General features: G+C 41.3%; 1 protein-coding gene across 4 annotated transcripts in view; it reads left to right on the forward strand.

The window, feature by feature from the left end:
* Positions 1–26,844, forward strand: part of CDH20 (cadherin 20) — a 209,269-nt gene that overhangs the window by 125,695 nt on the left and 56,730 nt on the right. Inside the window, exon 1 of one of the 4 annotated variants that reach the window (XM_086683134.1) lies at positions 15,015–15,341. The exons of the other annotated variants lie outside the window; for them this stretch is intronic. The gene's annotated coding sequence lies outside the window, so the exon portion shown is untranslated. Of the gene's footprint in view, positions 1–15,014; positions 15,342–26,844 lie in introns of those variants that run through there. 4 annotated transcript variants of the gene reach the window in all.

The raw sequence follows: 26,844 nt of genomic DNA on the forward strand, positions 1-26,844 counted from the left end.
TTTTTCTTCCCTTCTTTCAGGTCATCAGATGCAAAGCATGACTTGGCCCAGGTATTCTGTGTTCTCCATGGGATTTGCTGGATACCTCTCTGAGTTTTTTCCAGACCTATTCATGTCTTTCTTTATTTGTTATTCATGGGTAATACCACTAGATGCACTTCTCATGCATCTACAAACCAAATCTCTTTCAATGCTTGAAAAACTTCTAATCTATTTTAACAGAGCTGTTTATATGTTTAAAATATAAAAACTAGGGGCACCTGGGTGGCTCAGTCAGTTGAGCGTCCAACTTCAGCTCAGGTCATGGTCTCACGGTTGTTGGGTTTGAGCCCCATGTCCGGTTCTGTGCAGACAGCTCAGAGCCTAGAGCCTGCTTCGGATTTTGTGTCTCCCTCTCTTTGCCTCTTCCCTGTTCATGTGCTGTCTCTCCCTCTCTCTCTCAAAAATGAGTAAATATTTAAAAAAAATTTTTTTAATATGAAAACTATTCATGGCTAAACAGAGATGTGTAATAACATAACTAAAAAACAAAAACCAAGGTTTGGGAGGACATGTCTTGAGAGCAACACAATTTTAGCCACAAGGTTTGGGTGGGAGACATTTTGCAATAAAAACAGTCTGTCTTTACAAAAAAGACCACTTGAGGGCATTAAGGAATCTACTCCTGAAATCACTGTTGCACTATATGCTAACTTGGATGTGAAATTAAAAATTAATTAGTTAATTAATTTTTTAAAAAAAGATCCTACAAGGCAGTACAAACCAAAATCATGCTGTCTTGTTTAGGTGGATATATATTATTTCATTTTATTGGTTTCACAGATTTGTAAAATGACTAATTTTGTGCTAAATTGTAATTTTCTAGACTTAGAGAGTTAGGTGACCTTCAGGCCTGTCAGAAAATGCTCTTAACGTGACATTAAAGCATCAAGTAATCATCAAAAAAACAAACAAACAGGGACACTTGGGTGGCTCAGTTGGTTAAACGTCAGACTTCAGCTCAACTATTTATCTCACTGCTCGTGGGTTTGAGCCCCACATCGGGCTCTGTGCTGACAGCTCAGAGCCTGGAGCCTGCTTCAGATTCTGTGTCTCCCTCTCTCTCTCTGTGCATCCCCCGCTCATGCTTTGTCTCTCTCTCTCTCTCTCTCTCTCTCTCAAAAATAAGTACATTAAAAAAAATTTTTTAAAAAACAAACACAAACAACAACAACAAAAAAGCTATCATGTACATTCTCATTAAAAACAAAAACAAAAAAACCTTGATTAATAAAGCTATTTCTGGTAGAACGTATTCCAAAACAGACCCTTGGTCTGCCTGAAATTGTTCTTTCTTCCCCTGTAAACAACAGCAATCTTGTCTCTGAAGCATTCCCAGAATCTGAAAAGAGATGGTGACCTCTGATTATCAACTGATGCTCTAGCAGTTGCCTAACCATAGCTTACTGAAATGAGTGGCAGCTGTACATCCACAAAGCCTGGTTGGAATAGCTTGTTGATTATTAATAATTATTAATGCTATTAGTAATTACTGGAAAATTTTAATAATTATATTAATAACAGTTAGCATTTATCTAGAACTTAAAGAGTTTGTCAGACACTGATCTGAGTGCTTGTTGTACTATTTCATTTCCTCTTGACAAGAATCTTGAAAGTCGGGTACTCTTATTATCTTCCCTATTTTACAGATGAGGAAATTTAGACACAGAAAGGTTAAATTACTTACCCAAAATATCATAATGGCACAGCTACCCCATGTTCAGCCAGTATAAATATTATTACTCATTTCCTTCCTAGCTAGGTCACTTTTCCCAAGCAATTAAATCCCTAGTCTCTTGGGGCACCTGGGTGGTGCAGTCGGTTAAGCGTCTGACTTCAGCCAGGTCACGATCTTGCAGTCCGTGAGTTCGAGCCCCGCGTCAGGCTCTGGGCTGATGGCTCAGAGCCTGGAGCCTGTTTCCGATTCTGTGTCTCCCTCTCTCTCTGCCCCTCCCCCGTTCATGCTCTGTCTCTCTCTGTCCCAAAAATAAATAAACGTTGAAAAAAAAAATTTAAAAAAAAAATAATAAATCCCCAGTCTCAGTTTCCTTACCTGCCTTTTGACTAGATGGTCTCAGAATTAACACCTGTATCATCAACTTCACAGACTTGCTGGAAGGATCAAATATGATGACAAAGTAATGTGTTTGGTGTTTTTTTTTTCCTTTGGGGCTATTATTAAAAATACTGAATACAGAATATGTAGCATGTGTGGCAAGATCTTAAGTATTTGGGTGAAATTTGAGTTCTTTCTAGAGCCAAACCACACTGAAAACAGTAAGTTGAGGATTCCTCGGTCCTTTCATGCCCTTCCCCCTCTCCATCCAGTCAGGCCCAGAGCCCCCAATGCATAGCCATCCAATGCCATTTCCTGGTTGGCCTCCCACTGCTGCCTCTCTTCTGTATGATACATGGAGTTTTAAAATGCAGATTCTCCAATGAACCACCTTGGTTCTCAGTCTACTCTTTTTGTGAACAAAGGAATGAGACTTGCTTTGAACACTTTAAAGAAAACACACAAAGAGCATAAGTGTTTCAATAAACAATAGAATGTCTTTCTGCTCTGTGGTGTTTCCTCTGCCTCTGCATCTCTTCTCCATGTTTGTTTCTTTCTTCTTCTGTCTGCCTTGTTGGTATGAGACCCTCTCCGTCTGGTTGCCTTCTCATTCTCTACCATCTCCTCCCTCTGCCCCATGCCACCCTCTTAGTTTACTGTGGTAAAATACTGAACCAATATATCACCTATTATTTACTCTATTTCGGAGTAGGGTTTTCCTTAGTTAAGGAGAATGGCAAAATATTCTAAATACCCATTTTCAAAAAGAATTCTGAAATACCTTAGGTTGTTCATGATTTATTTGGCCCTCGATCCTAATTTATTAGGCCCATTCCTGCAATATTTGGGGAAGAGAGGGCCAGGAAAGCGTCTGTCAAAGAGACATCTTGGAAAGTATCTCTTCCCACACGAGGCCTGCCACAGCCCCCTCCCTTTCAGAGCAAAGCATCTGGGTCTGAGCTCTGCCAGACGAAAGGCAAAAAAACTGTCCTCCACAAACCTCTTTGATTCTGCTTCCATCAGCAGAGACTCCCTCAGGGTTGCAGAATCGGGCTGAAAGGCTCATGATGTCTGTAACCTGTGATTCCTTCAGGATCTGAACAGAAGCTAAAGGGCCCATATGCAGTAACTTAACTTGAAGGTAGATTGTGCATAAGCATCTGAGAGCAGAAGTCAGCCCTGCAATGGTATGTGAATTAACGAAGGCAAATTAGCCTGGGATTTGTGTTTGCTGTGTGGGAAGGTGATGGCAGGGTAAATCTTCCAAATTTAAGTATATTTTATGTTAATTGCATAAAGTAGCATAGATTTGTTGCTTTAAATCTCATCCACAGGGAGCTAGAATTGGGCTTGTTGATTTCTTTTATTATCCACTAAAATGACTCAGTCCTTGTTTGTATTTACTTGAGAAGCACAGATCTATTTCAGAATTGCTTCACAACTTTAAGTGTTTTAAGAAACTTCTTTTTAATACCATTCAGTTAATTGTACCATGATAGCTCCTAAGCGGAACATTATATCTATCAGTCTTAAGTGCTGCTGTGGATATAATAGCTTTGGTCATATTATTATAATCTCTTTTATTTAGAGCACTTGGAAAGCTGAAAATTAAATATGCCTCAATCTGCTATCATTCTATTACTTACCTTAGTGCTAAGTAAGTACTAATGAAACTCTATCACCTCTGATACAACTATTTTCTAAATTCTTTCATGATAGAATATAGGTTCACTGAAATAGACATCTTTCCTTGTTTCTCCTCTCTCTACACAGTCAAAAATGTTTTCTCTATAATGGCAAGTTTCTGTGTGCACTAATTTTTTGAACACAATTTGTGCTTTTAGTGAGAGAGAGAAATGAAATGAAGCAGAAAGGGGAAATGGTGGAATTACATCCATGTGCTAAATCCTAATGCACTCAACGTATCAAGCACAGAAATTTCTAAGTGTTGGGAGAGAGACAGGGCCAAGTAAAGCTAGATACCCCCAGAGGGAGCCACCCCTAGCTACTCTAGATGCAGCCCACCAACTAGCATCTGTTCACAGCACCTCCAGGCTTTTCAGCAATGCAAAAGCCCAGGCCCCATCCCAGGCCGACCTAACAACATCTGCACCTTAGCCAGACCCTAAAGGACTCCTGTGCATCCAATGTACTTTCAAGTCTGAGAAGCCTCGTCTGTACCTGGACCAGAGCCTCCACTGGGAAGATGGGCAAGTCCTCGTTGACTTGCCCTCAGGAACTAACTAGGAACACTCTAGTCATTCCCCTCAGTGGAGAATGGTGCTATAGAGATAATGGAAAGTAAAAAGCTGCAAGTCTTTAAAAATCAAATGAGCCACTGAGATCCAGTGGCAGAAGAGGTAGAGATGGGGAGGCGGGAAAGTGTCACACACTTAAGTCCAACCAACTGTTGAAAGAAAAAGCTCTTGTTGGAACTATTTTACCCTCCCCTCTACGTGATGTTATTGGATTTGATTTCCTTTCTTCTAGAGAAGGACAAATTGGAAAGAAAAAAAAAATGACCTAAATTCAGTATTCCATCCAGATGCTTTCAATTTGGCAGGCGGGAAGCAAGTTTTGCATAGAGACTGAGCTCACTGAAAGGGATTAGAATTTTGAGTTGGAAATTCCAAAGGCATTTTAAAGTCAAGAAACTGTTTAGAAAAAAAATAAATACAAGTGACCTTGATATAATTCTGCAACGATACTCACATCGCAGAGCCGTCTTGCAAGAAACCCCCTGAGCACTTTTATAACTAGTCTTCTTGGCGCTGAGTTCAAAACAACAGACATATGCTAAATTTCCCTCAGACAAGTGACAAAAAGTGGGAGGTGTCGCAGGATCTCAAACACATCTAATTTCAGTGGACGAGCCAGTCACAGAAACCTCCTGCAGTTCAGGAAGTTGTAACACAAACGCAGCCACCACCAAAAGGGCTGTGCTTACCCAGCTAAAAGGGTCTCAGGATCGGCTGCCCTCTTTGGGTCTGACACAGTCCTGGCCTTTACACTTGACAGTCATCCATGGGAGTGACATGGGCAGCCACACCATCCTTCCCTGAAGGTAATCTGCAGGGTCAGATTACCTGCCTCTGGTCTCAAAATAAATTTGAGATTTTTGACACCCCCCTGGCCATACAGTCTATTACTGCATTAGCTGCTTTCCTGAGTTTCCTTAGCCATTTGTGTTTTTCTCATGTTTTTGCCACTTCTTTAAATGAGTAGACATCTTAGATACCATCAGCTGCTGACATCAGACAATATTTAAGTACTTGTTTTTCATTTTTTCAAACAATTTACTGATTTAGGAGTAAATATATTTTCAGTATTTTTTAATCAAAATTATTTAGAATATCTCAGATAGTAAGTGCTGACAAGTTGTAAGACACTGTTACTTACATTTTTTCCACTAAGATAACACAATTAAGTTTTTTTAAATCTAAAAGAAAAATAGCCAGGGAGCCTGGGTGACTCAGTCAGTTAACTTCCGACTTTCCGGTTGTGGTCTCGTGGTCTGTGAGTTCAAGCTCCGCGTCGGGCTCTGTGCTGACAGCTCAGAGCCTGGAGCCTGCTTCCGATTCTGTGTCTCCCTCTCTCTCTGCCCCTCCCCTGCTTGCGCTCTGTCTCTAGCTCAGAAATAAATAAACATTAAAAAAATTACTTAAAAAAAGTAAAATAGCCATTTTGGCATTTCATGAAAAGGTAAATTCAACCACAGCACACACTGATTATATAAAAACTATACAGGTGCCTATACAAGTAGGGGATTTGAATTTAGTATTAACTGAGAACATGTTTTAGTTTCTTTAATGACTGTAATGATTATTCCATCTCAAGTAGTAGTAGACAAAACTAAATGACCTCATTCAAAATTAGATAAAAATGATAATTCATTATAGAAAAATAGTTAAGCATGGTATATTAGCTTCCTAGGCTGCCATAACAAAGAACCACAGACTGGCTGGCTTACAACAACAGAAATGTTCTGTCTGGCAGTTCTGGAAGCTAGAAGTCCAGAATCAAGGTTCTGGCAGGGCTGTGCTCCTTGCACACCACTACAGGAGGATCCTTCCTTGCCTTTTCCAGCTTCTGGCAGTCCTAGGAGTTCTTGGCAACAGCCCCCACATTCTCAGGACCACTTTCCCTCTTCCTATAGAGACATCAGTCTTGCTGGATTAAGGGCCCACCCTAATGGCCCCATCTTACCTTGATTCTATCTGTAAAGACCCTATTCCCAAATAAAGCCACTTTATAGGTGTCAGGGGCTAGGACTTCAACCTATCTTTCGGAGAGGACACAATTCAACCCAGAACATGTGGCTAGCATTTTCTCAGGGAATATACCCTCTAACTTTACCAAAATCATAGCCTTATTCTCTCTCCTTGCTCCAAAAATTATAACTGCTTTACACTTGCCTTCACAAAACAAAGGAACAGTTAGAAATCAAGCAACAGATGCTAATGTAATGTGTCCAACAAGTATTTGGTAAAGGTTCTCTGAGAAAAGAGAAAAGGGCATCCAGAGCATGTCAGAGATGGTTGTGCCAATGATAGGAACTAACGACTTAAGACCCTTGAGATTTTCCAGAAGCTCATCTGCCTGGGTGGCATAGGTTTTAAGAAAACAAGGTAATGATAAGTTCAAAAGATTCATCAAGGGGAAGAGATAGCAGTCTGCCTAAAGTCATTTACTCCATGAATACCGTAAATCATTTAGCATGACAAATCTTCGATACCTGTTGGATGCTTAGAAAACATAATTCACACTAAATTGTGATAGAACATATTGTAGTAAACAACTTTTTGTTGTTACAGTTCTGTCCCTGTATTTAAATACATCACTTTCCTCCCCAGACTTTGAATATTCCCACATTCCCCCTTGGAGTACCACTTAAGGGCCCTTTCCATTGTCTCTTCCCCTGTGTGAGCTCTTTTTCTATTCCTGAGAAGGTGTACTTATGGGCACCTGCCCTGCCTGCCAGCTTCCTCTAATCTCAACCCCCGCTCCCTAGTCCTATCCTCGTGCCTTCAATACGCACTCATGCTTCTCAAACTTGAACACGGAATCTTGTCAAAATGCAGATTCTGATTCAGTATGTCGGGGAGGGGTCTGTGTTTCTGACAAGCGTCTGGCTGATGACCATACCCTTGCGTGATGACCATGCCACTGGCCCATGGGCCACACTTCGCACAGCAAGGCTGCACGTGCTGATGGTCGGCCCTCTGAGGCCTTCACTATAAGCCCCACTACCTTCCCCAGTTGGGCCTCCCTTCTCCCACAGGAGCTCATACTTAAAAATGATCTCTTACCACTGCTAGCTGCCTCCTCTCGTCAGCTCCTGTCACCTTAAGCACATCTCAGGTAGGCAAAGGAACAAAACAGCCCTGCTGAAGAATAAGTGGTTGATCCATGCTTCCTACCACCCCTCTCCTTCCCATCCTCCCAGACGTTTTCCTTGGCAGCTTGTGTGACTCTCTGAATCAAATACTTTTCACTTGAAGTGTAAACACTGGTACATTTTTCTAGGGAGTAGAGTCAAGAATAGTTATCAGACTTTCGAAGAATTCCCCAACCCCAAAAGATTAAAAAATAAAAAAGCATACTTTAAGTAGTAACATATCAGGTACTGCCAGTAAACGTATGTCAAAGGGCGTAGAGAGGTAAAGGTGGAAGGGTCTCCTCTTAAAGCACAATGCTTGGCTTTCTTCCTTTCCCTCCATCAGGCTGTTGATGGGGGAGAAGGAGATGGCAAGAGTTGGGGATGGGCAGCAGGTTTCCTATTCACATTGCCTCAAACTCAGAGAAGGAGTCGCTTTAGGTTCTGCTTCCTTGCACCTGGAGGCTGGAGCACAGGCTGCCGGGTCAACTCCTGGCCCTTAGTGACACTCGAAGGTAAGATAGGGCATAGGGAGAAGGAGTTGTGTCCTCATTGCATCCAACTGTGGCTAAGCTTCTAGGGCCCAGAAAGTCCAAACTCCCAAACTGGGGAGAGGGCAAAGGACCCTGAACCACTGGGACAGCATGTGCCTTTCCAAAGAAAAGAGAACCCCGAGTCTTCCCAAGGGCCGAGAAGTGTAACCTCTCCCTCCTCCAACCACGCCAGACCCTGGAAATGCCTTGTTTAGCTACACATTAAATGAGATAACATATGTAAAGCACCCAGCATGGAGCCCAGCAGATATTAGGAATTCAATAAATATTAGTTCCCTTCCCTATTAAAAGTAACACCAGCTACACTGTTTATGTGATTTGCTTGCCGTTATTACCATATAGCACAGTGAGAAGCGTGCGTAATTAAATATGTACCACTATGGTAATTTCGGGGTTTTTTTTTATTTTATTGATAACATCATTATATGTTTTATATAAGCTCAGAGTTTTTCTGCTTATGCAGCATGGGCAACTCTTCTTCCTAACTTTCCAAAAACATGCAAAGGAACATCTGAGAGAAGAACAGTTTAGTGGTTTCACAAGGTAAAAAAAAAAAAAAAAAAAAAAAAGTTTAATGCCTTCCTGCAGTGCAGAATACCACTTTCCTCACTGTTCTTCCTGTGCTAACACCAGGCACACCCCTCAACCCTGATATGCCCCACCAACCTCCACACAACACCCCCTCCCTCTGTCCTCGTTACACTGCACCAAAGACCAGGCGACCTCCAGGAATATGCCCTTCTATCCATGTTCTAGATGCTTTGACTCATACACTGTGTAACCCTAGCAGTTTGGGAACACCAGCCAGGGCACAGCACGCCACGGGAGCTGACAGGCACCCACCCTCACTAGGATCCCTGATCAAAACACTGGTGGAGAGTGAACATGAGCGGTGGCTTGATGCCACCTGGGAGCTGGAAACAACCACACCCATTTATCAATTATCTGAGAGGAGGAGGAAACGTTAGCATCAGAGTGAAGAAGAGCCAGACCCCTCCAACTTGCAAGCAGACACTAATAACCCAAGCACAGAGCTGAAGGAAGTCAAAGCTGAGCTTGTGGAGAAGCCACTTGGAATCTCCATCAGGGTCTGGATGTGAATTATTCTTCCTAAAAAGTCTGTGGAACCACTGAACCTATTTAGGAAATCCTCAACAGTATTTATCACTGTATAGTAATAAGTCCCATTTGTAATTAACTTAGGAAATGATCACAGCCACAGATGGAATCAATCATTTCAAAATAAGCCTTCTAATAGCAAACAACTTCAATTCCAAAGTAAATCCTACAGAATATTTCACGATCATGCTCACTGGCCTGGTTACCCAAAAACATCACTGGATATTTTTTAAAATTGAAACTGAGGGGTGCCTGGGTTGTTCAGTCAGTTAAGCATCCAACTCCTGGTTTGGGCTGAGGTCATGATCCCACAGTCGTGGGACTGAACCCTGCATCAAGCTCTCTGCTGGGCGCAGAGCCTACTTAAGATTCTCTGTCTCTCTCTCCCTCTCTCCCCCTCCTTCCTTCCCTCCACCCCTCTGCCATCCTCTCTCTCCCTCCCTCCCTCCCTCCACCCCTTCTCCGCCCTCCCTCTCAAAAAAAATTTTTTTAAACACGAAAATAAAAGAGAATTTGAAAAAAAAACCTGAAATTGAAAATAGGGTCACTGTCAACAGGCACTGGCACTCATTACTCCTATGGCTACTGAAAACAAGCATAAACATTACAGAAAAGCATCAAATCTACTGACTGGAGCCATCCTCTAGCCTGCTGGCTTCCCTCAACCGTAACTTGGATCTGATACTTAGAACCACCATTTTATTACAAAGAATGGCACCACCCCCATCTTCTGTGTGGACCTTTCACCAGTAACACACATTACTTCCTCTCACGATGAAGAAAACAAAACAGAAATGGCAATAAGAATCCTAGATTTGTTTAGATTTACCAGATTTGCAGAACAGAAATGACAATTTATAAATTTAAGACATTTATGTCTTAAATAATGACATTTATTTAAAACAAAATTTTAAATTTTCGTATTTGGGAAGTAAAATGATTCTTAATCTTCAGAAAGAATTAAAGAATTAATGGCCTTGAATTTTGTTATCAAATCAGGTGAATTTTAAGAGCTCATTTTAAAAATTAACATTGAAATGAAACAAAGTTTGAATGGCATAGGAGATCAAAGCATCCAGAAAACAGATGGAAGGGGATGTTTGTGAGTGTGAAATCAATAAAAACTATCCTCTTTCTAATTCTACAGAAAAGCTCAGTAACCCACCCAGATACATGATGATCTGACCTAAAAAGCAGGCATCCTCATCACCTAGACAATACAAAGCCGAATAAAGCCATGTCCCCTTGAGCAAACAAGCAGTTCTTTCCACCATTTGAAGAGTAATGAATTACTTTTTGAAATAAATACAAATACGAAGTCATGGTAAGTGAAACACTGGGAATGGCTTCGGCTCACTGTAAGGCCTAAACAAATACTAGCTATTAGTACTAGCGGGAGAAACACTATGGGCTGTGGGATCAGGCAGAACTGGGTTTAGATTTACTTCTGTAAATTAGCACCCAAGTGATCCTGCTGCACGTCACGTCAGGTTGCCTCCTCTGGAGAATCTGAGCCTGTCCACAGCACGTGGCTCTTCTCAGTGATCACTCTCATTATTAAGTCAATATGCCCTAACGGTGTCTGTGAGAATAGCCACAATTCCATCCCAAGTTCAAAGTAAACCAGAGTTAAAATCACATGGCTCGCCTTTTCACTGCATGCGTGGAGAACAGAAAGGGCGATCTCAGTTGCCAGGATTCTCCAATGTTTATTTCACCCAAACACAGCTCTTTTTCCTTGTATCTCCTAAAGATTCAAGACACCAAGACATGTTAAAGGTGTTATGAGTGAGGGGACTCTCTTCACTCCTGTGTGTAGGGGTGTGTGCACAGGTGTGTGCACACACGTGTGTGTGTGTGTGTGTGTTTGGGGGAGGAGAGCACAGTATAAAGAATACTGGGAGCTCTCTTCTAAAAATGTTCTTTTCTTACCTCTCCTTTTAAACATAAGCATATCTGGTCTCTCTGCCAGGTGACCTTAATGGACTGCATTCCTCTAGTAGGTTTTTTTCCCCTGCTTGCTCCATTAAAAATCTTCCGAATTCAAATCACTACAGTGCAACTGGCTTAGATAATGTACTGTCATCTGTACCTCATACATCGTGTCCAGGGGACGCGCCTTACAGTAAGCATCACTTCAATTGCACTGAGCTGGCCACGAGCCATGACCTATGGGGGCCCTGGTGGCCATTTATTGTAAACTATAGCTTCTGGGTGATGCTAATGAAGTTCTTCAAGAAACCACATTTGCATGACTTCACATTTTACTGTGTCTCCTTTAAAAGTGATAATAAAAAGCTGGCAAACGTGTTCTTTATTATTAATCTGTTGCCCCATCTTCTTCATCTCTGTACAGGGAAACTGCTTCCATTCATTACACTACAGCACATCCCTTCATGACCAAAAACCAAACACCTCCCCGAAAAAAACTTGCAAAAACCTAGTGTGGTAACTGCCTCCAAATCTGGAGTTTTATATGCAAACTGTTTATGACATTTACAAAACCAGGAAGAAACTGCAATAGCGCTGTGCTTCTGGAAAGATGAGGCCAATTTCAGAATCCAGTTTTCAAAAAGAAATGCCATGTTTGTTTCATGTCAGCCTCTGCTTCAGATCAGAAAAAAAGCTGAACAAAGAGAAAACCGTTGGTCTGGCTGGTTACTTCCAAGCAAAGCAGAGGGCAGATGGAAAGCCATCCAGTTGGCCGTAGCGCCTTGTCTTGTCTTCCTCCAGTTGCTCTGAAAGCAGCTGAGCAAAGCTTAACCCCATTGAATGGGAATTCTCTCTCTCTCTCTCTCTCTCTCTCACTCACACACACACACACACACACACACACACACACACTTCCAACATATTTAAGTAACAATATTTTTAAAAATATAGGCTGGGCTGTCACATAGACAGGTTGCCTGACTGCTTTGGCAGTTCTGATACACCAGGCTGGCCACCCAGTTTGCCAAAGGCCCTGCGACCTGTAATAACAACACAGTACACAGTCCTGGTTGTACAAGCCCAACCATAGTCTGTCGTTAAGGCGGAAAGATTTCTGGAAGGGAACATGTGGTACTTTATAGATTTAGAATCAAGCCTTGGAGTATGAATATACATATATGTGTGTGTGTGTGTGTGTGTGTGTGTGTGTATACACATATACATATTTACATATATATGTATGTATACATTACATGTACATATTACATACATATATATACACATATATATATACATATATATGTATATATATATATATATATATATGAAAATCAACTCGGCTATTGCATGTTTGCATTTGCACTTACATAGGCACATTATAGTTTCCAACCACATCCATGTATTGTGGACTTAATGAACACATAAAAACATGTAGTCACAAACACACAGACACACAAATATATACCAAACACAGAGCAGGATCTAGATATACTACAGACATCATATATGATATATGATATCAGATATCAATGTATCTAAATACAATGAAAATCATATATCATTTATAGTTCACGGAGATTCTGATTTAAAAATCTGCATAGGAAAAAAATAAGTAATCGACTTTTAAATGAATTTCTTTCCCCTGTATTCAACTTTCTTACCAAAGACCGTTTTTCTCATTGCTCCCTAGTGCAGAGCAAGCTGAGTATCGCCCCTGCTGGTCTACACAACATGCAGAAAGAACGCGAGCACCAACCAGTCGCATCTGTGTTTGCTCGCCTCTGCCAACTGTCCATATAGAAGTTCCACTCACTCCCCTGCCAACTGCTGTATATGCTGATCGTACAGAGTGGAATGCCCAGGGTGTGTGGGAAAACACAGCTCAGCTTGATAACTGTGAGGTCACATCTTATCGTCCCTGTATACAATATATCCCATGACAGTTGTCTGCAATACGACTGGGCACTGGCTGTATCCAATCTACTTCAACGCTGTATTGTCACTGGTCAAAAATGGCCTTGTTCTCCCAGTCCCTCCATTTTCCAAATGAAAAAGGAAAGGAACCGATAAGCTTGAGCTCAATTTGTTCTGGCAATTATTGCAAAGTTCCTACTGTGAGGGAGGCCTTGCCCGTTGGTGCGGAATGACACGCAGCCATCCAGGGTCCAGACAAAGGGAGACCCTGCTTTTCTCCAAGTGTATTCAGCCATGTATAGACATATTGGCTGAGATGCCTACCCATTCACATCTTAATGGGAAAAAGAGAGAGACAAGAGCCGGGGGGGTTGAGGGGGAAGGCGAATGAAAGATTATCAAGTGACACCAGACAACAAAATGTGAACTTGGCGAAGAGGAAGAAAGGAAACTATTTTGATCACAGGACAATAAATCACTGATAAAATATGGATATATATGTTTTAGTACTATCCAGCCAAATTAATGCTTATCACACATAAAGGTTACTATAATGATACTGCAATGTGAAATTGAAGAAAGTTATGCTTAGAGGTTGGATTACATGAGTCTCTTGCTTCTACTATTTTCTCTCTCCTCTTTCTCTCTCTCTCTCTCTCTCTCTCTCTCTCTCCCTCTCCCTCTCTCGCTCACACATTAATTCAGCCAAATGAAACTGTTGGATGAAGTACCACCAAGATGCATTCTAAAGTGTAATTCCTCTGAAATAAGTATGTAGCTTTATTAGAAAACCAAAGTACCGGTCAAAAGGTGAAAAAAATGTATTATATTATGATGAAAAAGAGGTCATTTAAGAAAAGGCTGAAATAGCACTTCTTTTTGAAATGGCATATGGAGGCTTTTATAACGCTAAAAAAAAGGTGACTTTTTCTTAATATTTGTCCTTATTCTCTGCTTATGAACAGAAAGAAAATGTTTAAAGATAAGGTCACTTTAAATTCTAGGCCACAGCACATGTTCCTCTCTGGGGCCGAATGCCCTCATCTTTCCCCCTTTCAACTACATCTAATGATAATTGTTCTACCCATCCACCACTCCTGTCTACTAGAAAAACAGTTGACAAGAAATAATGTCAGAGTTGCGCCTGCGACATACCAGAAATCATTTCTCCCAGCAAAAGTCACTTATTTCAAAGAATAAGTAATGAAATGAGCAAGGGAAAATTAAGTTAATTTTAAAATCCGTTATTAGTTGCTTCTCTTTAGTCATAATGGAAATGGGGGGGGGGAGGAATTACAGATTCAATAACATGCATTTTTTCCATTACGGAGAATGGCTAATTCAATGGATGAATCATTAGAGAAAGATCCCTCTGGCCTTGTGGAACTCCAGACAGAGAAACAAAAAGGAAAAAGTTTCAGATAGAAAATATACCATAAAATTGTTGGGAAAAGTGATCTACAACCCCCAACGAAATTACCTCTTCTGGCAATTAAGAGACCGTTTGTTAGAGCATTAATAGCCCCAGGCAAACTAAACAAACCCGGTCCTGGCTGCCGGTAATGACAGATTTCTTAGGAAGTATTATTTAATTAACAATAATGTGAAAGAGCAGCTCGGCTGAGACACACTGCATGTACTTACTGGAAACACTGAGCAACGGTAGTGGAAAAGACGTGCAATGTGTTAGCCTTCCCATTATCTTTCTGAAATACGTAAGTCGCTGATAGGTATTATACGTAAGTAGCCACTAGGTATTTTCAGCTAAGGCCAACATGTCCAAAGAACTTTAGCTCTTACTGTACAAGGCTGCTAATCGTCCTCTGCAGTTTGATTCCCTGAAGAAATCCCCCAGGGCCTCAAATGTTCAGGGACAGCATTCTTTGTCCTTCCCCCATCCAGACAAGGGCAACTGCCGCCCCCCTCCCCTGTGTACACCAGGCTCCCTCCCACCCCACACATCATTTGCCGCTGATCACCTAACATAAGTGATGCCTTTTGTTCTCCTTCCCGTCCCAAGGAGCTGTGGGGTGCGTTAGCAACTTGTGGCTGGCTGGGCCTTCCTCCCCCAGAGACGCCTTCCGACCCCATGGCACTGGCAGAGGGGGAAAGAAAGCTCTAGCCGGGAGCTGCCTTCCGCCCTCCAAGTTGCTGGACTGAATTCCCTACCTCCAACAGCCTCCTTCAGAGCTGATTATAATTTAAAGACCAATTTCAAACGGCAGAAGGAGGACCACTTTAAGTTGTTCTGACACAGAGTGGGAGCTGGCAGCGTGACGCGAACTCCACAACTAAAGTGACGAGCTCGGGAAAATGCAAAAATAGTGCGCACCGAGGAAGAAGGAGAAAAGTAAGTTGTAAAACTTCATGCCGTCTGTGATTTCCATGACATAGCTTCACAAAATCCGGTTTAAATTTGGCCAGTGACACAGAAAGATTGTCTTGGGAAGTGAAAGTGTTGATTTAGTTCCTGTGGGAGCCAAACAAAGCGAGCTAAGATAGTAATTTTAAATTATTATCGGGTGGCTGTTAATTGTACTCACCAGGGTCCACTAAAATTCCTGCCAACAGAAAATCTTTATCTTGACTTGATTTGTGATAAGCTTGGGAATGAACAGTCAGTTGTAGAACATGTTATTAAGCAAAACAAACTTCTGCGTGTGGCTTCTGAAAAGACAAATCTGAAAGTCCAACCAGTTAGCTTGTGCTTATGTTTGAGAGTGCATTACGACAGGGTATGTATAGACACCTAGCATCCACACTGGATTAAGATTGACTGCAGGAGCTAAAGATTTTGTTCTGATTCTTTTGAGTCCACAGTAACTATTCCTCAAGTCATATCAAAGGCATCTGATTAAATACATCTCCCAGCAGGATTTTAGCACAGGGCATGATGCCTTATTGTGTACAGTATAATCAGATTGATATCATATGGCATCAGCCAGTGAATGCCTTGTTTTGAAACAACTTGTGGAAAGAGATTTTTATCCCTTTCTTTAATCCTAATTTGATACTATTAACCAATGCCATTATTTAAATGGACTATTAAGATTGAAATCAGTTTGATTTATCAGAATGTATTTTCCATTAATAAGGCTTTCTTTTGAGCCTCCTCCCTTAACCTTCATTTAGTTTTGGTGCTTTGAAGAGAAACATTTACAAAATCTTTTTCCCTCATGTGGATTAAAGCATGTGGATTGGTTCTTGTTAAGCTATTCTTAGCCTTACGGTAGGAGAACAAAACCTTGTAGAGTTTATATGGGTTTCTTTGAATGTTTCTTTACTACATAGAAGAAAAAAATGAAAGGGATTATAAGAGAAAGAAAGAATAAATTAAATTCTGCAAGAGATATATAAGAGCATTTTCCATTCCAAAGAAACCCAATTCCTTTACCGATACAGAGAAGAAATAGACAGGAATTTCAACTGCTAATGCAGTTTCCACTGGTAACATTTGAACATCTTTGTGGCACTGCTACATGGTATTTAAATACCAGAAAGGCAGAAAAGTGCCAGCATAAAAGCAAAGGAGACACTCAATTTTTCCAGGCAGCAGGGCTAACAATCCTATCCTGCAACAAGTGTTACCAGAGATCAATCAGCGAGTTATTTAAAAAAAAAAAAAAGTTTTTTTCCTTTTTTATAACAGTTACTTTAAAGCAAGTAAAAGTAGAAATAGCTAGTATCAAGCATCATCACCAACCGACTACACTTTAGAGAAAGACTACTAATTCTTTTCACTGCATGCTCACAAATTCACCATTTCTTCTAGGCGAACATGAGTGAAATGTTATAAATGCTTACTATGATGTAAAGTCAGCATTTGAAAACATCCCTGATTTGTGGGATTTGTAAAAGGCCTTAAGGCCCTTTGGTTCCATCCCCACCTCTGGCAGACCTACTTGAGTCTGTGAAAGCCTCGGTGCCTGCAGTGTCCTGCCCCTGCCTTCTCCCCCCGCCTGGAAAAGGGCAGACTTCTCAATTTCCATAAGCAATCTGTCCCAGTTCATAAGCTTCACTGTCTGGAAATCTTTGTTTCAATCTCTTCCTCTACTGATTAAGGCCATGTTCCCTGCTCCTGATTCCTAGGAGATCCCATCTTCAGTGGAAATGAGTTTCTAAAATGTGGATGTGGTTAATTAAGCAGCACCTTGACTTTCTCTCCTCTAGCCTTAAAGCTGTCCTTTCCTTGGACACTGTAGGCTTCATCTTCAGAGCCTTGTGGACTCTGGTGAATCTGATCCAAGCTTCCAGCCTCACTCCACAGTCTCCTTCGGGTTGCCCCTGTCAGAAACTGAGAAAGTTCTGGTGAGGATCCCAGTCCCACCTGGTGGATCCTCAGAACCCTTCCCTGTTAATATTGCCATACAAGTGCCACAATTCTCACTGAAATGAGAATGCTACATTGCTGAATCTTTCACTTTTTGTTCAATTTTATTCAGTTCCAAGTTTTATTAAATTCCTGCTTGGTGCTGACACATGCTAATTCTGAAGACACAGGGGTGACAGCCGCTGCCCTCAGAGATTCATGGGCTAGTGGGGAAAGCAGACTGATGTGGGCTGTGCCAGTGAAATGGACAGAGTAGAGTGGTATGGGGGCACAAAAGACAGGCCTCATAATGAACAAATACTTCCTGGAAGAGAGGTTGCCAAACAAAGGGCCTGGAAAAAGCACTTTTGTTTGAACAAAATCATAAAGGTGTTAAACTACAGGGTCTGTAGTTTATTTTAATGGACGAATGTGAGGGGAGAAGGGAAAGGAAAAGAGGCTAGAATGGTAGAAGGAGTTAGATCATTTACGTCCTTGAGTACCTCCTCAAGAAGTTCAGATTTTATCAGTTAAGAAATGAGGAGCCATTAGAAACCTTTTAGCAGGTGAGTGACCTGGTAAGATCCCTCTGGCTAGTAAGAGAACACATTAGAACAGGGACACCAGTTAGGAGGCTGCTATAGTGGTGAAAGCTTGAGAGCTTACTGGGGCAGTTGGAGAGGAGACAGAAGGAATCTTACCATAGCTTCTGGATTCCTACTTGGATGGCTGGAAGTGCCATTTGTTCCACAGACTGGAGTAAGCAGAGCAAGAGACCCAAGAGAGGAAACAATTAGGAGTCAAACTGGGAGGAAATGATATCCACTATGACCTATCAATCTTACATTTGTTCTTTGAGCTCTTACTTCCAGATATTACCAGATTTTATTTTATTCATTATTGTTCTGTTTATATTCTAATACTTCTTCAAAGAGCTACATGCCTAAAGCCAAGACACGTCCTTTTCCACCATCTCTTTAATTTGTTCCACTTTGGTAAAATCTCAGTGCTTAGTGATCATGACTTTAGATATCCTTACAATACAAATGAATATTAAACACTCTATACAGAACTTACTCCTTTAAAATACTACTTGTCATTGTACTAAAGTTGAGAATAATCAACTGATAACAATTCTCCAGCCACTCAGTACTAAGGAGTCAGAACCGTATTTCCTTATTTGTTATGCCTGAGCAGGCATAATCAAAGTTGTGTATGTAGAGCTCATATAGATACACCCATCCTTTAGATACACCCATCTCTATCACAACATACATGGTAACTAGGCCATTCGAACAAGACCTGCTCTCTGTATACATGTTTTTTGGTTTTGGTTTTGGTTTTTGGCTTTCTGTTTTGTTTTGTTTTGTTTTGTTTTGTGGTTGTTTTTTGAGAGAGAGAGAGACAGAGAGAGAGAGATCGAGCATACACACACAAGTATGTGTGCGCAAGCCAGGGAGGGACGAAAGGAGAGGGAGAAAGAGAATCTTAAGCAGGTTCCATCTCCAGAGAGGAGCCTGACGAGGGGCTCAATCTCACGACCATGAGATCATGACTTAAGCCAAGATCAAGAGTCAGATATTTAACCGACTGAGCCACCCAGACGCCTGTGTATTAGATATGAATATGGATATGGATATGTTTAGTTAGACAAAGAATGACTTTCCCCCACCCCCTCCAAATGCTCTTCCAAATACAAAACCCTGCTTTTGCTTATCTGAGATCACAAAAGTTCTTCCACACTGACCTCAGTGGCCCCGGATGGCTTGTCTCATGTTCCAGGCATGGCAAAGTATATTTTCTAAAGGTGGTCACAATAACATGTCTCATTCCACAGGCTCTTCTGGAGCCTTGCCACTCCTCTTCAGGAGGTGGAGTCCAATTCCCTTCCCTCCAGAGTATGAACCTGGAAGTGGCTGATAACCAACAGAATGCAGCAGAAGTAAAGTTGAGAAGATTCTGAGGTTGGGCCATAAAAGATAATGCCTCTTCTGCTTTGAGAACAGACATCCTCACATGGGAGCCCTGACCACATTACATAGTCCAAATGCTCTCATGGAAGCCACCATGCCATGAGGAAACCCAAACTAGTCCATGTGGAAGACACGTGTGAAGAGACAGAGATGCACCAACAGCCTCCAGCTGCACCGGACCCCTGTGTCCCAGTAGAGCCACCATGTGACTGCAGATGCCTGAGAAACCCCATGCCAGAGCCATCCAGCCAAGATACATCCAAATCCCTGACTCACAGAAACCACAAAAATTAACAAAAACAACTGGTTGTAAGCTACTACATTTTGGGCTGATTTGTTTCATAGCAATAGCTAGCCAGAACAGGAATTAGTGCCAAAATGATCCAGTGCAGGGTCAAACGATGAAGGGTCAGGGGATAAGATCTCCCTTACCTCATTATATGAGGCTATACTTGTGCCTTTTGATCTAGGCCTAAGGCCAGTCGGTGACCCTGATGCCAAAACCAGACTGGACTCTGATGAGCCTGAAATGACCAAAAGATCCTAGACTGAGAACAGTTCTCATTCCTCATGACTCCACTGGTCACTTCTGGAACCCATGATGGATGGCTCTTTGGACCAGTTTGTTTTGCTTGGGCCATTTGGGAATCTCCTTTTTTATATATCCCCTGTTAACACGGTAAAATGTCCCTAAGAACACAAACTTAAGTATATATTCAATGATTCTATCAGAGGCTAATTGGACAGATTTGGGGGGAGCAGAAGGAGTTCATTCAAGAGTTCAAATTAAGACCATCTCACACATCTGCTTGGAAGGTAGTTCCATTACTGAGCAGAGAACACTACCAAAGAACCATCAGGGGATAAACTAGCCCAGAAAAATGAGGATACTGAATCAATCTCCACCCCATGATCATATCACTATCATGTAATTAGAAGGAGGTTGCTGCTGCAGCCTGCAGATCAAATAACCACTCCTGTCCCATGCACGTGGCTATGTGTGCGAGGCTGGGCATGGTCTGTTGAGGATAGCCAAGGTACAGCAGTATCGAGGAGGAGTACAGAATACTGAATCTCAGGCTTAAAGACAATGCCTTCTGTAACTACCTTCTATGAAGGTAACTGAGATCTATACATAATGGACAATACCAGTCTTGGATCAGCTAATTCTAACATAACTTGACTCACGGTATTAATTCATTTTGAGGTATTTCTGGAGTAGATTTCCCACTTTCTGATAAAATTATGAAATGTCTAAATTCTGTTTCTCCAATTGAAGCACACATGGCAACATTGTGTTAAGCAGGTGACAATAAATGCTGTTTCTGAGAACTGCTTTTTATTTTTTTGATTTATTATTTTGAGAGAGAGAGCACAAGTTGGAGAGGGGTAGAGAGCGAGGGAGAGAGAATCCCAAGCACTGGCAGCACATACCCCAATGTGGGGCTCGAACTCACAAACCATAAGATCAAGACCTGAGCCGAAGTCAGATGCTTAACTAAGTCACCCACGCGCCCCTTGAGAACAGCTTTAATACCGATTCTCGATTGTCCTTCAAAGACAGAGTTGCATGATATCCCTTTGCGTGGATATATCATAGTTTTCAAAATCATCTATTGTTAGAAATCTGGATGAATCTCACTTTCTGCTACAGTAGAAATACCATAATAAATACAAATATATTTAAATTCAAATAAAATGTGTATCATAATTATTTCCTTAGGATCAATTACGTATTCATTTTAAAGACATGACACATATTGCAAAACTGCTTTCAAAAAAACTTTTGTCAACTTACACTTCTATCTGAAGTATATTTTCAATATGTCTAGTTTCTCACATTCCCAGCAACATTGGTTAGCTTGTTTTTTAATGTTTTCCAAGTTAACAGGCTGAAAATAACTCATTTTCCTCAGCTAACTGTAAAAGTAAAATGTTTCTTATATATTACAGGTCATTTTATTTGCTGTTTTATGAATTTCTCTTGTTGTCATTTGATCATTTTCTACTGGAATGATCATCATTTTTAACAATGAACATAAAGACTCTTTAATATGTTAAGGATAATAAGTCTGTGTTTTCTCATGCATGTTGCCTAATTTTTATATTAAATATATAACAATTTCTAATAATTTAGTTCACTCTATTAACATTTTCCTTCACGACCTTAGCTAATCCTTTGGAAGGCTTCCTCAACCCAGTATTCTAAAAGCAATATTCACCTATATCTTCTCTTAGTATTTTTTGTTTTTTTAATGTGTTCTATGAACCTGCGTGGTTTAATTTTTCCCATTTGACTGTCCAGTGAATGAAGAGTGGATGGTGGATGGTGAAGGACAGGACATAGCTTTTCCAACCACAATTAACCAACTTACTTAAGAAGTCTGCCTTGCCAGACATATAATATAGATTAATATGGAGCCTAGAAAAGAGGATATAGTAGTAAAGACAAGGAAAAAGATGAGGGAGGCAGAGTCTAGCAATTTCACCCTGAAAAAGCTCCAGAACTCCTAGTGCCCAGAAGAGCAGAGCTCTGAAAAATCCTGTACTAAAGGATTTCCACTTCTGTGATCCTATGAAACCACAATTAAAAGGTACCAGAAGGGGTGCCTGGGTGGCGCAGTCGGTTAAGCGTCCGACTTCAGCCAGGTCACGATCTCACGGTCCGTGAGTTCGAGCCCTGCGTCAGGCTCTGGGCTGATGGCTCAGAGCCTGGAGCCTGTTTCTGATTCTGTGTCTCCCTCTCTCTCTGCCCCTCCCCCATTCATGCTCTGTCTCTCTCTGTCCCAAAAAATAAATAAACGTTGAAAAAAAAAAATTAAAAAAAAAAAAAAAAAAAGGTACCAGAAATATAATAGTTGCAAGTTTTGGTTGGGGGAGAAAGGCACTTACACCTAAGTGCTAATAATGTAAGTACTAATAACCTTCATAGTTATAAGATGCATTCTGATCTCAGAAATACTTAAAAGTTTTTTTTTAAGTCCTAAAAAATACAAAATACATCCATAAGATCTGTTTGGATGCTTTCTTTTCTATTCAATATCTATTTTGCTTATTAATGCTTTTAAATTTTTAATCAATTTTTATTTTATTAAAAGTAAAATATTTGCATTGGTCAAAAACAAAACAAGATGGCACTGGAAGGCTAATGATAAAAGAAAAAGCAGTTCCTTGCCCCAATCCCAAAACCCAATCCCCAAACGCAACCCCAGAAGCTGTTTCTTCAAATACTTGCCCATGTATTTCTAAGTAATATGCTTACACAGATATTTCCTGAAAGATCTATTTTACATATCAGCACCTGACTTCCCAGTAGAATAGGTGAGAATTTAGTTCTCTTTAAACGTATTCCTGAGTCACCTGGGTGGCTCAGTTGAGGGTCCAACTCTTGATTTCGGCTCAAGTCATGATCTCACGGTTTGTAGGTTCGAGCCCCATGTCAGGCTCCGCACTGCCAGTGCAGAGGCTTGCTTGGGATCCTTTCTCTCTCTCTCTGCCTCTCCCCTGCTCATGCTCTCTCTTTCTCTCGCTCTTGAAATAAATATATAAACTTTAAAGAAAAAGCATTTAAATACAATAAAAATAAATAAAAGTAAGTATATTCCCACCCATTCTCCTCTCCCTCACCTTCTTAACACAGTTCTATTTCAATTTTCATTAAAAGAATAGTCAATATTTACCTTATTATGAATGAATGTTGTTTCCTATCAAGTTGTACATTAAGATTCTAATTCCTTCTTTCTAGAACAGTTTTGTTTTTCTGGATTAATAACTGCCTAACATCTTCTTTTCCCTTCTTCTTTATGTGCATGTCACTTTTTTCAAATGTTCCTAAGATCTGTCTCCTGCCCATCAACAATTTTTCCAAATACTGCAAGAATTTCTCAAACCCTCTAATACCAGTTTCATTTTTTCCCCTGGTACCCTCCCTCTCCTGGCCTGGCTTCCGTGTCTAGACCTAGGATACACCTGTTAATTAGGGCTTCTCCTTGCTAGTCCCCTATGCTGGATCTCTTTTCTCTGGAATCCCGTATCTTTTTCTTAATTTCCTCTATCATTTTGCTAAAATGCATTAAATTTCTCAATGGTAAGACTCAGTTCTAAAAGACAGTGAAGAAATTTTCATCATAGACCTCTATGCACAGCCAAACCAGATACAGTAAAAACATTTTGAAAGGAAATGTAAATACAGCAAAGACTGGACTACTAGAGACTCTAGGTTCAAGAAAGAGGCGACTGTCAAACCAACAGGTAGGGGATGACCTTGCAAAGAATTAGAGAATAAAGATCTTCTCATATCAGCCCCTTTCCCCCAAAATAAAGAGGTTAAAAAGCCAAACCACCAGAGATAACTTCGTGGTCATATCCCTTTAACCAGCTAACTAAAAAACATCCCAGAATTTTAGGTCACCATAATTTTTCAAACCCCAATTCCCTCATAAGGTTTCTGAGCATCTCTACAAAGAATTCCTTAACTTTGCATTATAACAAATGATGCCAAGGTCTAGAGCACTTCTGACTTGTCAGGGCTTACTGTATTTGCTCTCCAAGAACAAAAATATCATGTGTAAAAACTCACTGTTTTCTGGACTTTTCTGCCTTTATACTGTCTGGTTATGCATGCCTCTTAATACATTGGTGGTAAGAATAGATATTAAGATAAGTATGAAGAACTATTAATCAAAAGACTGAAAGCAGAAAGAATAATAATACCAAACTGTTAAATACTTGTTTACAGCTTTTAAAAAACCACACCAGCATCAGTTAATATTTACTCAACACCTGGGATGTGTCAAATACTGCACTAGGCATCAAGTATCTAGGGATAAAAGACACTACCTGTATCTTCAAGGAGCTTTCAACATGGGGAAGGGAGAGGCAAGTAAATAATTACCAGACTGAATAATGAAGAGCCAACAGGAGATGCATGAGGCACTCTGAGAAGAGATGAGATGGGAAACACAGGAAATTTTAAAAAATAAAATAAAAATAGAACTTAATCTATAGTATTAGATCGTGATAATCTTTGACAACACTTTAAACCCCTTAAAAAAGATATTTGAGCCTCAAAAACGTTAAGCAAACACCCAGCATCACCCATTGAGAGGCTGAGCTAGAAAGAGTCTTTAGCCAAGATGTCCAGAGAGTCCAAATTATGCATCATTTTCCAAAAGAGAGGGAGGTTTTGTATTAGAAGAGAAGTTTCTCGGGGCACCTGGGTGGCTCAGTAAGTTAGGTGTCCGACTTCGGTTCAGGTCATGATCTCACAATTTGTGAGTTCAAGCCCCATGTCAGGCTCTGTGCTGACAGCTCAGCGCCTGGAGCCTGCTTCAGATTCTGTGTCTCCTTCTCCCTCTGCCCCTCCCCTGCTCACGCTCTGTCTCTGACTTTCAATAATAAATAAACATTAAAAAAAAATGTTTTTAAAGAAGAGAAGTTTCTCTTTTCCTTTAACAGAATAAATAATAAACATCAGTGAGATTTTGTTTTCTTTTGTTCTGTAAGTTTCTCCTTCCCTTGAGCAGAGTAGCCAGTTGGCCTTTTTGCATACATTCCTTCCACACTGGAGAAATGAAAGATACAATACACACGACTCCAATGTGACAGTGGATATTACATAAAGGGAACAATGTCTGGGAGCTGACAGGTCAAAAAGTCCCTAGCTGAGATGAAGCTTCAGATCAGTTTCACCAAGTCAGCCACAGGAAGCCACTTGGAGCAGGCCTCAACCCGGGTCATGAGCAGGGGGCCTGGATGCAGGGTGAGCTCTGGAAGCAGCGAGAAGTGCTCTAAAGGAGAGGAAGGAGCTCACGTTCTTTATGCCCAAAGCTGCTTTGAACTTTTGGACTAAAAAGAGAAGGAAAGTTCTTCCTCTTTAAATAACCAGGCATAGAAGGATGAATTCCTTATCCCTAAATCTAAAACCGATTTTATTACCTTGCCTCTAACGAATGCCTCCTCCCAACTTCCAGCTGTAGCCGAAGCACAGAAGTTTCCTGCCATTGGTTCAGACCCCCTCCCCGCCCCGTTCCCCACCCCCATACCCACATTCCTTCACATCCATTCAGTGTACAAGCGATGGAGACTCTGCCTCCTCAATGGTTTGGATTCCTCACCAATCCTTTTCTGACCCGGGATTCCTGGTTGAAGTTCTCCTCGCAGGTTTCCCTGGACTCTCAACCGCCTGGCCCACGGGCCCCCCCCACCCACGCTCCAGTGACCCCACTAAACAGTGACCGGAGTGGCCCACCTGCACACTCAGAAACCTTTCATCGCTCACTGTGAACAACTACAGATACTCAAAACACTTCGGCCCAGCAATGTCCACAGCTCCTAGCTACTGGTTTCTGCCTGTCTCTCCTGCTCATCTCTCATCAGCTCTTGAATGGGCCCCATTCTCCACGCAAATTCAAGTGTTCTTCTCCTGCCGGGCCTCCGCACCCTGCGTCTGCACCTTGCCACTTGCATTTTCTTTCACTTGGAATGCCCTCCTCTCTTTCCTTCAAGGTCTAGTTCACGTGCTACCTTAAACTTTTCCTCACTGACGCACATCATTTCCCCCTCCCCTGACCTGGCCTAGCGCTGTTTCCAGGGCTCTGGCGGGCCTTCTCACAAACAGATGTGTGTCACAGTCAGTCATGCACAAAGCGCGTGCGACAGCCGCTCCTGAGAAGAACCCAGGTGCATCCGCTCACACTCTCCGTTGCACTTGCCAAGAGCTGCGGTGTCAACACTCTTGCCATGACCAGTTTAAGGAGCTGCAAAGGGATATGCAAACCAGCTCTTGTGAGAGCAGGTGGGAGCCTCCGAGCCATCCCAGCACAATGCTCTGTCTCTGTGTAAAACAGGAAAAGAATACCTTTTCGTGGAATTCTTGCAAAGACCAAATGGTAAAGTAAAGGTAAAGGACTTAACACAGGCTGGCATAAAGTGAACACTCCACGCTAATACTTCTGCTGTTCCTGCTTCTGTTATTCCTGCTGCTACAACACTGTCATCCCTGTCACTAGCGATGCTGTGACGCCTATGCCTACGCCCACTCCTACCACTATTTCTACCACCAGCATTAATGGCAGTATCTCCCCTACTAAACTGTAAACTCCTTGAAGGAGGGAAAAAGAACATTTATTAAGCACCTACTGTTTTTCAAACACAAGGCTTTGACCATCTGCCAAATACTGTGCTAAGAGCTTTGCATGTATTTTCTCGCTTAATGCTGCCAATCACCCTGTAAGAGTCTACAATGATCTCCAGTTTGTAGACGACAGACAGACTGAAAAGTTTAAGCCACTTGCTCAAGACCACACAGATCAGAAGTAGTAGGGCTAAAACTGAAACTCCGTTCTGTCTGGCTTCACAAACCACTATCGACTAAGCATATTTGAGGCTCCAATATTTACCAAACTGAGAAATTAAGTCTTAACTTTGGCACACCGACTTCAGCCAAAAACTCTTCTTCCTATGGATTAATCTTTATAGTTCAGGAAAGACTGTGGTCCAGGAAAGAACTGTCCTGTTTTCCTAAAGTTCTGTACAAAGGCGAAGTTATAAGAGAAAATACTAAGCAGCAA

Source organism: Puma concolor, chromosome D3, assembly GCF_028749965.1.
Source record: "Puma concolor isolate L17-30 chromosome D3, mPumCon1.1.hap2, whole genome shotgun sequence".
Classification (NCBI taxonomy): Eukaryota; Metazoa; Chordata; class Mammalia; order Carnivora; family Felidae; genus Puma; species Puma concolor.